Genomic DNA, 13190 nt, shown 5'->3' with positions numbered 1-13190 from the left:
TCTTTCAAATCGCCAAGGTGTGTGCAACACAAGTAAGTGATTCTCGGCTCACTTCCTTTGTCTCCTGATGATGTGTACATTTGTTGGGGATATGCCCAGGCATTTACACACTCAGTGTAGCCTTCCTTGGTTTGAATATCATTTAGCAGGTAACACCCATTCCCCATCGCCTGTGCAGTGGATTCTCCAGGCTTCAGGACACCTGTGGTGACTCTGCCTCACCATGCTCTGTCTTCGCTGGGGTCCTCACTTCCCTGGTGGGTTTACAGGAAGTCTGTTTGGATCCATCAGCGTGCTAGTCAAGTGTCTGAGGTCAGTCAAATGCCAAGACAGAGTATGCCTGAGGACTGTGGCCCACGTCCACTGAGCCATCTGGGGCCCTCATGGTCAACATTGCCCATAGGAAGTGGGCTTCCTAGGGATGATAACTCCTCAAAGAGACACAAAGTAGAGACTTCCACTAGAGAGAATGGGACCAACACCCAGTAGAGCATTTATCATAGGAGAGAGAAGAGTTCAGTTTTTCCCTTGGTGGTTACTTATTCATATCTTCTGGAATCAGAAAGCCCAGTGGGATTACACAAACAACCACACCATGTAGGGTCCTCACTGTCTGAACCTCAGGAGGTGTGGCAGTTTATGTGATTGCATTCCTTGCTATGCATTGCTATACCAGTGCTATACCAGTGCTCTCCCCTTTTCCCTCCCTGCGCCAGCCCTTGCTTTGCAGAGGGAAAGAGGAAAGGCTCTGATGGAATATATAACCCTGGGTGCGGCTGACCTGATGTCACGTATAATGTAGAAGGCACAGCATATGCCCTAAAAGACTGGACTTTGATGTGCTTATGTTTCCTTTTATGTAGTCATTAGCCTTGGAGTGCGGTGTGCTCGCAAGGACTTAAAAGTGGAAAATCCATTTAGAGCTCCACGCCACATTGTCTCCTGCACAGTGGACATCACTGATGACCTGATGCTGCCCCACACACCCAGCTCTGTCGGCTTCAGTACATCTGAGCCTTTTTCTTCCTCACTTCTGAAATTGCCATCAGATTGAATACACATCATGCCTTTCTTGTCCTCAAATGATGACACCAGTGAACAATCAGGATAACATGGATGATTAAGTTCCCTGTTCCTGGCCTTTGGTAAACCAAGAAAAGGTGGGCAGGTGAAAGAGCACTCGATAGGGCTAGAAAAATCTCAGGACCCAGTGATTCATTTCGGAATAATGCAGAATCACTAGATCTGCCACAAACCATTTATTTGTCAACATTTCTGTTGGTACAAGAAAGATGCTGACAACTTGGAAAAGAAGGAACATGGTGGTAGACCTCTCTTCATTTAGTGAGCTGTGCCTAAAACGATTAATGTAAGCTGAATTTTTAAGAAATCAACTCATTATGCCTATCTGTAATATTACAGGAAGATCTACAGTAAGAAGACTTTGTAATTAAAATGATTCTGCTACAAACACAAGTAGAATTACCACGATTTAGAGTTAAAAGCAACTTTGCACACTCTTGCATCTGACCTCTAATTTTAAGAGCTGGAGAACTGAGGCCCAGAGAAGTGACATCCAGGCCCTTTCGACGCCCTCCCTCCCCCACTTTATGCCTGTTTGGCAAACAAGAAGTTTTGCAAACCTAGGTTTTCACATCCTGGATTCATGCATGAGACCTCCCTGAGGCGGGACAGACCTCATCTGTTTGTATAGGTGCCATTCGCCAGCTTTGGAAGGGAATTCACAAAACCTAAAGGGAGTGGTTGAACACATGAAGAGCTCCTATTTCACCTTCTCCTATGTGGAAGTCAGGAGAGTCACAGAGGAGGAAGATGAGGAGGCATCGTGAGATAAAATTTAGCTCTGCAATTAGGTCCTAGTCAGTCCCTGGCTTAGAAAGCAGGGGACCAAGGGAGAGGCAATTAAACAGTGAGCTCATTTGTTTTCATTCCTTTGAGAAGAACATCATTCAGGGAAATTAGCAATGGAGGGTGCTGGTTGGGCAGGGGCGCTCTTCCTTGGGGAGAAGGTGTGCATGTATGTGGGTGGGAAGTGTTCAGACACCAGACATGCAGTCACAGTACAGGATGGGCACCCCAGAGCCCCGCGGGCCTTGTGCATTCTGGGAGTCAGCCCACTGCTCCCCTGGCTGCTGCCCAAGGAATCTGAAAGAGCAGTTACTTAAATCCTGTTCTTAGGGCTTAAGATCCCTGAAGAAGAGGTGGACATAGAGCTGTAGTATATCCTGAGTGGCTAGCTGCTCAGCGGGCAGTAAATGTCTGAGGGGTGCTGCTCTGGGGGGGACCTCTAAGACTGTGTAAAACCTGTGTTACTATTAGGTGGTACCTTGTGCTATTTTTGGTTTTAAAGATGTTGGGGAGTTTGGTGTTTGTATGTGTAGTATCATCTGTGCTCTTACATGGGAATACACTCTCCAGGGTTGCGGTGACCAGATTTAATTTTGTAAGTAACTAGGAGGGGGGTTTCTCTCAAGGAAATGGTGGAGCAAAGAGGCCACAAAGCAGAATGCCCTAAGTGACCATGATGGCTTTAGGCTTCTGAAGCCTTGAGACCTTATTGTCCAAGTCGGAGGTTAACTGTCAAGGAAAGAATGAGCAGTTCATGAACTCTCTCCTTCCAGTTTGACATGTCCTGTCTGCTTGATGCAAGCTCACCCAGCCCAGGTATGTATTTTTTATGTTGGCTCACTCAGCTAGGGTGAGGGGTCTGGGGACCAAAGCTGTCCCCAGAAGCACAGGCTGTTCTGTCTGCCATGGACAGTAGAGTCCTGCTTCCAGAGTACAGTCTCTCTCCTTCATCCCTGCGGCCTTCCCTGGGCCTCAGATACTCATAGCAATAAATGTTAACTGAGTCAGAACCTCCTGTGGGGCCTGGGGACGCAGAGGGGTGTGTGGGGGCGTGTGTGTGTAGAGGACCTTGACCTCAAAGGACTTCTGTTCAAGGCATCATACACAGCACATGTGCATATGTGCATTCATAGGATAACATATGTGATGAGAAGCTTAGGATGAATACAGCTCAAGGATGAGGGCATGCACCCTATGAGAACCTAGAGGATGGGATCATTCATCACATATCATCATGGCAGCAATGACTTCACAGGGGAGTTAGCTAGGACTTCAGCTAGGCTCTTTGCACAAGAAGAAAGGAGGAGGGGATCCCTGGGTGGCGCAGCGGTTTGGCGCCTGCTTTGGCCCAGGGCGCGATCCTGGAGACCCAGGATCGAATCCCACATCGGGCTCCCGGTGCATGGAGCCTGCTTCTCCCTCTGCCTATGTCTCTGCGTCTCTCTCTCTCTGTGACTATCATAAATAAATAAATAAAAATTAAAAAAGAATTAAAAAATCTGCTTTAAAAAAAAAAAAAAGAAGAAGAAGAAGAAAGGAGGAGGAAGAGGTTTACAGCATGGTGTAGTGGAGAGCTCATGACCTGGAAGGCATTGGTGGACCATGTGGCAGTACAGAGAGCCAGACTAGACACCAGTCTGCCCAGAGGGACACTGAGTAACAAACAAGACCCCAGGAATCAGGACACCACTTCTACTCCTTTCCCTTGGTTGTCTCTGACAAAGAGTCACTGATTACTATCTCTGAACTTCTGTTTCCTCGTTAGACGCTATCATTCAGGCATCGTAGTAGACTGAGGCGTGCCCAAGATCCCTCCTAGGAGAACTCTGTGGGAACTGGGGCCAGGGGCTGGGTCTGAGCTGGAAGAGGGCAGATGCAGAGTATTGTTTTAGGAATACCCAGCTGGCAAGAACCACAGGTTGGCCTGGAGACTGAGCCTGGGTAAAGAGCCGAGGCAGCAGCGTGTGAATATCCAACCAGAAGAGAAGACTTGATCTCTCTCATGTGATCTCTCAGGGAAACACTGAAGGGATATGGGGTCTGAGTCGTGGGTTTCACCTCTGAGGACACTCACTTTTACAAAGCAAAGAGGTCAGTGCAACCTGTGAAAAGACAGATATGCAGTAGCTCAGGAGGTAGGAGAAAAACTAGGAGGGACCCAGGCTTGAGGAGCCGGGGGAATGAGAGCCAGCAAGGATGGTGACAGCCATGTCTCAGGAGGTTCTGAAGCAGACTGCTTTGCCGCCTTCTCTCTGGCACCTCAGCCAAAGCTGAGAGCCTCAGATCTCATCCACTAGGGGATGGGAACACATGATGAACCTTCAGCCAGTACCGAGTGGGAACGAGGGGAGGCGTGGGGGGTGCAGGATGACAGTTCAGCTGTGAGCAAGTATCCAGTCTCCTGAGGAAGGGGGGTGTTCCGTGTCTCCATGGATGCACACCCCGGAGTCTTAGTCACCTTCAGATCCCTTTCTTGATCCTCATGCCCACCACCTCCACCCTCTCTCTGTGTGGCATCATGTACAGTCAGCACCGGTGTGTGGGGCTGACCAGGGAAAGTCAGCAAGAAATCCAGCCCTTCCTGCCAGGAAGAAGCTTTTGCCAAACTGAGAATTAGAGACTGTTTCTGGCCTCCTTTTTGCCTTCGAGTCCTCCCTCCCCACCGCCTGCCCAACCCTGCATCTTTTCTTCCTGAGAACACGTCAGGAGAATGCTGATGTGTTTGCCAGGGACACCCGAGATTTGACACATGAACTAGAACTCTTCAGGCTTCAGTCTTATACATGTTAAATAGGACCTGGGCCATGCTCATTAGTTGAGCCAACCTGAGAAGTTTTCTACTTCTCCTGAGGTGGGAAACAGTGGTCACAGTGGTGGAAATATGCCCGTCCCCTGTGAAAGCCCCTGAGAGGACACTTGTGTCGGTGATTAGACAACTTTCCTCGGCAGGTGCTGTGTGGATAGGAGGCTTATGATGACACCCAGGGCCAGAACCCGTCCAAGGCCTCCCCACGCTCTTCACCTGACCAAGTCCTCCTTCCCCGTTCTGTAGAAAGCAGGGGAGGGTGGCCCTGTCCCAAGGACCTTTTTTCCTTCTCTCAAGTGATTTGATAAAAGTAAGATACTCGTGCTGCAATTGTTCTCCTTATTATAAAGCGCTTCATAAAACCATTTTCACCTCTTGAGGGTTAGAATTAAAATTCAGCCAGTTATGGAATAGACCCCTCCCCAGTATCACCATGTTGAACCTAAACGTGGTCTCCAGAGAAAGGAGATGACAGAGAAAGAAGGAGTCTCTCGGGGGAGTTTAGAGGCCAGCAGCATGCACTGTGACTGTGTGGCAGGAACCGGCCTGGAAAACCAGAACAGCAGGGATCCTCGAGGGAGGGAGTGGCCATTGGGCAGGTTTCAAAATTTCAAGGGAACAATGAGAAAGAAATGGTGAGTGGGAGCAGGGTGGGGAGGGCCCGGATGGCATCTACAGGGTGAGATCCACAGGGTGAGATCCAGGCCTGGTGCAGAGAGTCTCCCCGGGAAAGGGAAAGGGGTAGGCGTGTGGAGAGGCAGGAAGGGAGGAGTAAGGAAATAACTCTGGAATGAAAAAAAGAAAAGAAAACCAAAACAAAATCTTGGGCGAAAGGAGAGAGGTGAGCAGCGGGGAACAGAGATAAATGGGATAAGACGCTTCAGCAGCCCGTTGGGTCTGTCTGCCTGGGAGTTCATAGGGGCTAGGATGGCCAGCCGGTCCCCGGAGGGCGAGGCCGGCTTGGAGGCAGTCAACCGGTGGCGCCTGGAGGACACAGAAGCTCCGGGGTCCCCACCTCCCCCCGTGGTGGGATGAGCGGTGGGCCCATCAGCAGGGACGTGACACTGAGGAATGCCGCTGCCTCCCCAGCTGCTAGATTGGGGCCAGTCGGAGGCCAGGGCTGGGCAGTGTTGGCTTGGATTGCTAGTGACACTCCTGCCGGGTCATAAAAAACGATTTCCCCCCAAAAGCTTGCAAATGGCAGATGACGAAAGGGGAGCACACAGCAAGGGCGGCCTGCAGGAGCCGGCGCAGAGCTGCCTGCTGGAGCGGCCGTCCGGTTTCTGGAAGGCCAGCGGGACTTGTGCTGAATGGCTGGTGGAGGGGTGGAGAGCCGTGCCCGGCTCCCAGTGGGGCTGTCCCTGACCCTGGGGCGGGGGGTGTCGGCCAACTACCGAGGCTGATGGCAAGCAGGCTCACTGAGGAATTTCAGAACGAGGCTGTTCATGGGGAGAGCTGGTTTAAATTATTTGGCTCAGTCGGCCGTAGCCCGCCTGATGAGACTGATAGCCCTAGAAGTGTGGGGGCGGTGGCTTGGCATTCCTGCCGCTGGCCTGCTGGGGCTTTGCCCCTGGGTGCCAGGGTTCAGGCTTGGGGGGAGCTGCCCGCCGTGCTGCTCTGGGGGGACCTCAGCTGCCTCGCAGGGGTCAGTCAGGTAAAATCCTAACCGCTGTTGGGAGAGGCAGCCCCGCCGGAGCCTACCGGGCCTGGGGTTTCGGGGGACGAGGGCCTTCTCCCCATCCCTGTTTCCCTCCCTTTCCCAAATACCCCTTCTTAAAAGGGCTCGTGATGGCACGTTAGACCAGTTGATAAAGTTTGCCGTTCCCGATCTGTATTTTGATCCCTTGCCTTCTTGCTTTTGTCAACTTCTCAGGCGGCCCCTGGTTTCAAATATAGTTACAGACCACGTTCAGAGGGAAAAAAAGGAATGCATTGATTTGCTTGCCGTTGCTTGGTTCCTCGAGATAGTCTGCAGTCTTCAGATATTTTTGTAAATGAAGATGTGAGAAATCAATTGCTCTATTAATCTCAAGGGTGGGAGTGGGAAGTGTTCTATTTGGTAGTGATGCTAGAATCGCCCAGGAACTACCAGCAAATAGGTTCCTAGTCATATTGTCTGTTCTTTTCTTTTTTTCTTTTTTTTTTTTCATAGCATCATGTCTCCCGATTCTGTGTCACAGTCAAACCTGTTTTGTCTCTTTTAAAGCTTCAGTTAACCAGATTTTTTTTAAATGTTTGATGCTGTTTTTTATTCCATGAATGACTCAATTGATGAAATGTAGGCAGCTACTAAACTTGGCAGCGCGTTGCCATCGTTGTGCCCCTGGACAGGAAGTGTTCTGTATAGATGTGACTAACCAGTTTCCAGGCTTAAAAATAAAGTGGGGGATTTCTGGACAGAATAGGTCTTTGTCACTCGTTTCAACAGCCCCACTAAGTGTGAAGCTCAAAGCCAGCCGCTTGGCTTTCTCATTTTTTCCGTGCTGTTGTTCACCTGACATTTTCTATCATACAGATTGAAACTTATTTTATGGTACTCATTGGTTTTTAATGAAATAAGAGGAGATTTGAAGTGTGAGAATCAGCCAGAGTCATGATTCTCTCCTTGTTGTCTCTTTTATCTTGAGTTCCTTTTAAATCATCACCCTCCTGAGGCGTGTAATGGGATGTCAGGATGTCACCTGCCCAGGTATGAGCTTCAGCTCAAAGGAGCAAGAATGTGCCTGGACAGCTCTGCATCCTGTGTCACTGGTCCTCTTGAATCCAAGGCTCGCTGGAAAGAGCACTTTTCCCTGCAAAGTTACTGCCAATCAATTTAGTCCTTTTTAGATTTCTTTTGTCATGAAGCCCCTTAGCCATTCTGAAAGAACTGTACCGTTTCGACAGATACCAAAAGATTTTTTGGCGTCTTGTTCCCTATAGCTATCATTTTAGGACTTTACAGATAACTTCGTGTTTTTGTTTTTCTTGCTCTCCCTAAAATAATATAATGTTCCCTCCCTTGATGAAAATATAGTTTTTTTCTCTCCGTTCTTTCTTATCCTGAATAGCTTTTTTTTTTTTTTTTGGTCTTAATTATTAACACCATCACATTTTGTGGAAATGCTAAATGAAACACAGCATTTATTAGACGAGAGTGTCTCTAGCAACAACAAAAAGTGTTCCTCTCTCTGAATCCTTAACTCAGAGCAAGTGTTCGTGTCTGTGTTTCTATTCTTTTTTCAAGTAAGAAAGCGTGCCCAGGGAATGATGATTTTTTTTTTGAATGATGATTTAAAATGCAAAATACATGCAAATGTCTTTGGTTTGGGTTAGGGTAAAGGCAGTAATGATTTTTTGGGGACAATGAGGCTTCATTTGCCAAGTTTAGAAGTAAGTCACACCTGTGAAGAATAGGGTTTTGGTTGCCATACTTGGGTGAAATGTGGCCGTGACTCTGAAATGCTTGTTTTCCCATGCCTCCTTCTCATTGCCCTCTCTGTTATCAAGACTGAGGCAGGACAGAGTTAGCAGCCTCTGCTATGCTTTGGGTTAGAGTTTGATAAAAATCTAGTCTTTTGAAAATACAAGATTCCTGTATTTGTGCTTCAAATACCCTGTATACCTGTTCTAGTAGGATGCTTTCAAGAGGAAAACGAAGTGTTTATACAAGCCAGATTTTCACTGAATAAAACAATTCCTTCATCGAAAATACTCATTTCCTTTACCTTTGTAGTAAGCAAGACTCTTGTAGTGGAAAGACTCTTCTAGTTTTTATGATACATGGGCATATTGTAGGCAGACAGAAAATGCTTGATGACTAACGGTGTGTGAGAATAGACATGGTCCAGGGGTAAAATATTTTGCAGAATTAAAATCTCTGCTGTTCTCCTGAGATTCATGGATCAACCAAGCACTGATGATGGTCCATAATTTGTCCTTGCTGTCTGATTTTTAGATATAGAACAGTGTTGTTCTTGGCAAGTAGTTGTGCCATGCATGGTTCCAGCAACCAGATAAAACCAAGATGTGCTCTGCATATGGGGGGCATTTAAGCAGGCCTGGTAGGACTTTCTTCTTGCTGGTTCCCTTTGAGACCATGTGGTAGATGTTCTGTTTCCTAGCTGGTGTTTTGAATCACAGTGGTCAGAACTAAGCTCAGCATAAACCCAGGAGAGCGTTTTAACCAGACCAGGTCAGTTCAGGCTGTTGGGGGCCATAATAGGGCAATTTCTTCCTATGTTGAAGAAATCATGGTCACTGAAGAGTTGTCTTCCAAATTTGGGTCAAACGGGCTTTACTATCAAAACACTTCTGGGACAATGGAAAACGGAGTGGTTTAGGCAACCCTTGTGTTTGAAATTCCTGCTGCCTGCCCCCCTCCCCTCCCACCCCCATTTGTTTGTTTTGCCCCGAAGTAGAAGTATCTTTCCATTTTGGTTCATTAGAATTGTGTGTCTTTGGGTTTTTTCCTGAGTTCCAGCCACTGGTACATGGATCAGCCCAGAGAAGTATATTACTCTTAAGTCTACTTTAAAATAAAAAGCAACTTCTAGGAGAAGAGAAAGCTGTTATTTGATTGGGAGACAGGGAAAGAGTGGGTAAATTCAGATGTAAAATTCTTTAGGCTAAGTGAAGTAGGTCTTTAAACCTGATTTAATGCTTTTAACAGCTAAAATTCCAGCTTTCATTTGTTAATTTATACCCAGAAGATAGAAATGGGCTTTTTCAGACTTTGACAGCAAATTAAAGGCCCCAGCCTGTGTTGAACCATCAACATATATATGTCAACATATATGAAGTTCTATCAAATAAAGAGTGATAAAGACAGGCTACTGGTCAAAATGATCTGAACTGTGCTTGAAAAAAATCTTACGTCTCAGACCAGAAAGGACCAAAGCAGTGGTCTTTCTAGGTTTGGACCACCATTTTGCACCGAGGACAGGGACAAAGACAAGCTGCTGTTACTAAGACTTCTTCTGACCCAACACCAGCCTCCAGTCAGAGTTCCAGGCCTCTCTTCATTACCCCTAATGATTTAAAAAATATGCATATTAAAATATTTCAGATTCTTTACCTTCCATCAAAATGCAATGAACCATAAGTCAGCTCAAAAAAAGATGACCCAACTGACTCCTCCATACTTTGTTAGATGACATTAAGAACTTTGAGAGCTGGAATATTATTAAAGCCTGCTTTTGGAACCTGGAATCTTAATCCAAGAGTTCTATAACTTTTTTTTTTGTCTGTATCTAATTTTGCTCCATTCTGTGATGATACCAATTCAATGGAAGAAACCTATTCATAGATGCTAGATGTTTGCTATTCAAGAATTAAATTCCTTTATGTTGTTAGCTAGAATCTCTACACATTCATTTAAACATAGTTCCTATAATTTTGGAGCGGGCAGCGTGTGAAATGGTTTTATTTTATTCTGTAGGATGTAATGAAAAAATTATTTTGATTCATTAGCAGGGAAAATACAGCAGAATTCATTTTGGTTATTTGCTATAGAACGTGCCCTGCCTTGGAATGTGGGTGGAGCTCTGGCATTTGTGTATTTGTATGTTTTGGGGAAATAAAGGTACAGAGAAGCACTTGTTCATTGCCTATATAAAGACCAACTGTACAGCTGACAGCTTAAAAATACTGTATGAGACATTTATGTCCAATGGTAACATCTGTTTCCTTCATTCCAAGTTCAACAAATGGCATGAAAGATAGATGCCGAAAATGTAAGAGAAAAAGCCTCCCCTCACCCCCCTCAAATCCATTAACTCTACTCACCATCCTTTTCAAAGCAGGAACATAGACTGAAAGGCCTAAATGAAAAATCAACAAGAGATGAGAGGACATGAGTTCAAGAGGGAAACTGTTTGGTGATAGAATAAATTTTCAGATTCAGAAACTGACTCCAATCATACATCTAAAGACTTGATTCATCTTTTTCCTGAACATGTACTCTTTTTAATATACCTTGTCTCACATCTTAGAGATAAATGCATTATTATTTTTCTAAGATACCTTCTGCCTTTTGCAGAAGTGAGAATACTAGAAATCATGTAAGTCAGAAAATTTTACTTTTAGGTAGGTTGTCTTTCTCCTTAGAAAACAATGGTTTGTTTTTTGTTTTTTTTAAAACTTTCTTTTCTCTTTTCTTTTCTTTTCTTTTCTTTTCTTTTCTTTTCTTTTCTTTTCTTTTCTTTTCTTTTCTTTTCTTTTCTTTTCTTTTCTTTCTTTCTGACACTGAGAGAGAGGCAGATACACAGGTAGACAGAGAAGCAGGCTCCCTGCAGGGAACCTGATGTGGGATTCGATCCCAGGACCCCGGGATTACGACCTGAGCCAAAGGCAGACACTCAACCATTGAGCCACCCAGGTGCCCCAGAAATAATGTTTCAATTGGAGGTTTTGTTACTTAATGAAGAACTTACTATAAAGTAACTGCTTGACATGATCAGTAATATTTCCCAAAGATTTGACAATAAAGCTTGCTAATCACTTAAATCAGTAAAATCATATTTGAAGCCTTATAAACTGAGCTTCAGCAGATCTTATAAGGCCTCCAATTTTTAGAAAATCACTCTAGATTCCAAAAAGTACACATTGACCATCATTTGTTGTCTTTTATATTTTTTTAAAGGTTAGATTACTTACCTCTGCTTTTATTTGCTTATGGAGATTTTTGTCCTTTATCTCTTTACCAAGCTGACACTGATAGTGCAAACTATTCCCAGACATGTGTAACACCATAGAAGGTGCTCAGCCCCCTTGCCCACTCCAGAAACAGAGCCTAACTATCCACCTCCCCACCCTCAGCCTGCCAGACATACTTACTAATCTTCCTTCCTTCCTTCCTTCCTTCCTTCCTTCCTTCCTTCCTTCCTTCCTTCCTTCCTTCCTTCCCGCCTTCCCTCCTTCCCTCCTTCCTTCCTTCCTTCCTTTTTCTCTTTCTTTCTTTCTTTCTTTCTTTCTTTCTTTCTTTCTTTTCTTCTTTTCTTTCTTTCTTTCTTTCTTTCTTTCTTTCTTTCTTTCTTTCCATTTTATTTACCCATTTGAGAGATTTGAGAGATAGTGAGAGAGTATGAGCTTGCTTCTCCCTCTCCCCGTGTATCTGCCTCTCTCTCAGTCGGGAGCCACCACACTTACCAACCCTCAAAACAAGAACTGACTTAAACAGAATAGCTCTTATTGAGCACACCAAGAATGCCTTGCCAGTTATAATTGCATTCAATCTTCATAATACCCCTAAATTTAAGAAAGAACAGAGATGCAGGTATTTATCCCCATGCTATTCACCATACTGGGCACTTTATCTATAGGACATGTTTCAGTTCATTTAGGAAAGTAGTTTGCAATTTTTAAAAATCACTTTGAGACTCCTCTCACCAGGGATGTCAAGACAGGCATACCCCAAGAAGGTGATCAGATAGAAGTTAATGCTGATAAGCCTTCACCAAAAAAGGATTTGCAAGGTGGAATATCTGTTCTGTGGCCTTGAGTAGTTTTCAGTCTAGACGCAATCAGATCTACACATACGGGGACGCCTGGGTGGCTCAGTGGTTGAGCATCCACCTTTGGCTCAATTGGTGATCCCAAGGTCCTGGTATCAAGTCCCACATCCCCACGGGGAGCCTGCTTCTTCCTCTGCCTATGTCTCTGCCCCTCTCTCTGTGTCTCTCATGAATAAATAACAAAATTTTTAAAATTAAAAAAAAAAGAGATCTACACATATGGAAGTACATGCAAGGGGAATGCCGTGTCCAGGTTAGAGAGGTTGAAGATGGGCTGTCTGTGGCTGAGATATTTGGGCACAGCTCTTAAGATGGATAGCATTGCCAGGAAGCTTTAGGAGGGAGGGGCTGTGTTTGTTTCCCAACATATGGTGAGTATTTCATTGGTGATGGTATAGTATATGATTATAGGAGGCTCCAGGCATAGGATTAAATCATCTTCAATCATATTACAGGAAGATCTGTCCATTTCAGTTTCCTTGGAATACTTTGCATCATCCATGGGGAATGTCTGTGTTTGAGGCTCTGTGACCTTTGCTACCTTACTCATCCTGACTCACCTCCTTTTATACCATGCAGGTAGTCATGGGGCTCATGGCCTTTAGCAGACAACAATTTATGGTTAGAAATGAATAGCATTGATATTTTTTCTCAGTTGATTTTAATAATTAAAAAAATTTAAATTATTTTTATTATGGTATATGTCAGGGAGCAGTACCTTACCATTCACATATATAATTCTTTTTATAAAAAATATTGCTTGTTTAATAATATATTAAGTAATCACAGGGAAATAAAGTGCAATAATAAGTGGAAAATGAAAACGCATTGCAAAGGTGGTCTACCGGACAGGGGTTTAGGATGACACTCAGGTAAATATGAGAAGGCTTTCTAGGTGAAAAGAGAGACTTCAGCAAATATCATGGGGTGGGAAATGCAAGACATTTTGAGGAAAAGTGAATGAAGAAGTTGTTGGGGACACCGGGGTGGCTCGGTCAGTTAAGGGGCCAGTTAAGGGGCCG

General features: G+C 45.0%; 1 protein-coding gene across 7 annotated transcripts in view; it reads left to right on the top strand.

The window, feature by feature from the left end:
• Positions 1-13190, top strand: part of TNFAIP8 (TNF alpha induced protein 8) — a 113947-nt gene that overhangs the window by 82480 nt on the left and 18277 nt on the right. The window contains exon 1 of one of the 7 annotated variants that reach the window (XM_055302753.1): positions 5459-5516. The exons of the other annotated variants lie outside the window; for them this stretch is intronic. The gene's annotated coding sequence lies outside the window, so the exon portion shown is untranslated. Of the gene's footprint in view, positions 1-5458; positions 5517-13190 lie in introns of those variants that run through there. 7 annotated transcript variants of the gene reach the window in all.

Source organism: Nyctereutes procyonoides, unplaced genomic scaffold (assembly GCF_905146905.1).
Source record: "Nyctereutes procyonoides isolate TBG_1078 unplaced genomic scaffold, NYPRO_anot_genome, whole genome shotgun sequence".
Classification (NCBI taxonomy): domain Eukaryota; kingdom Metazoa; phylum Chordata; class Mammalia; order Carnivora; family Canidae; genus Nyctereutes; species Nyctereutes procyonoides.
Note: the sequence above shows the minus strand (reverse complement) of the source record. Positions and strands in the feature narration are given on the sequence as shown.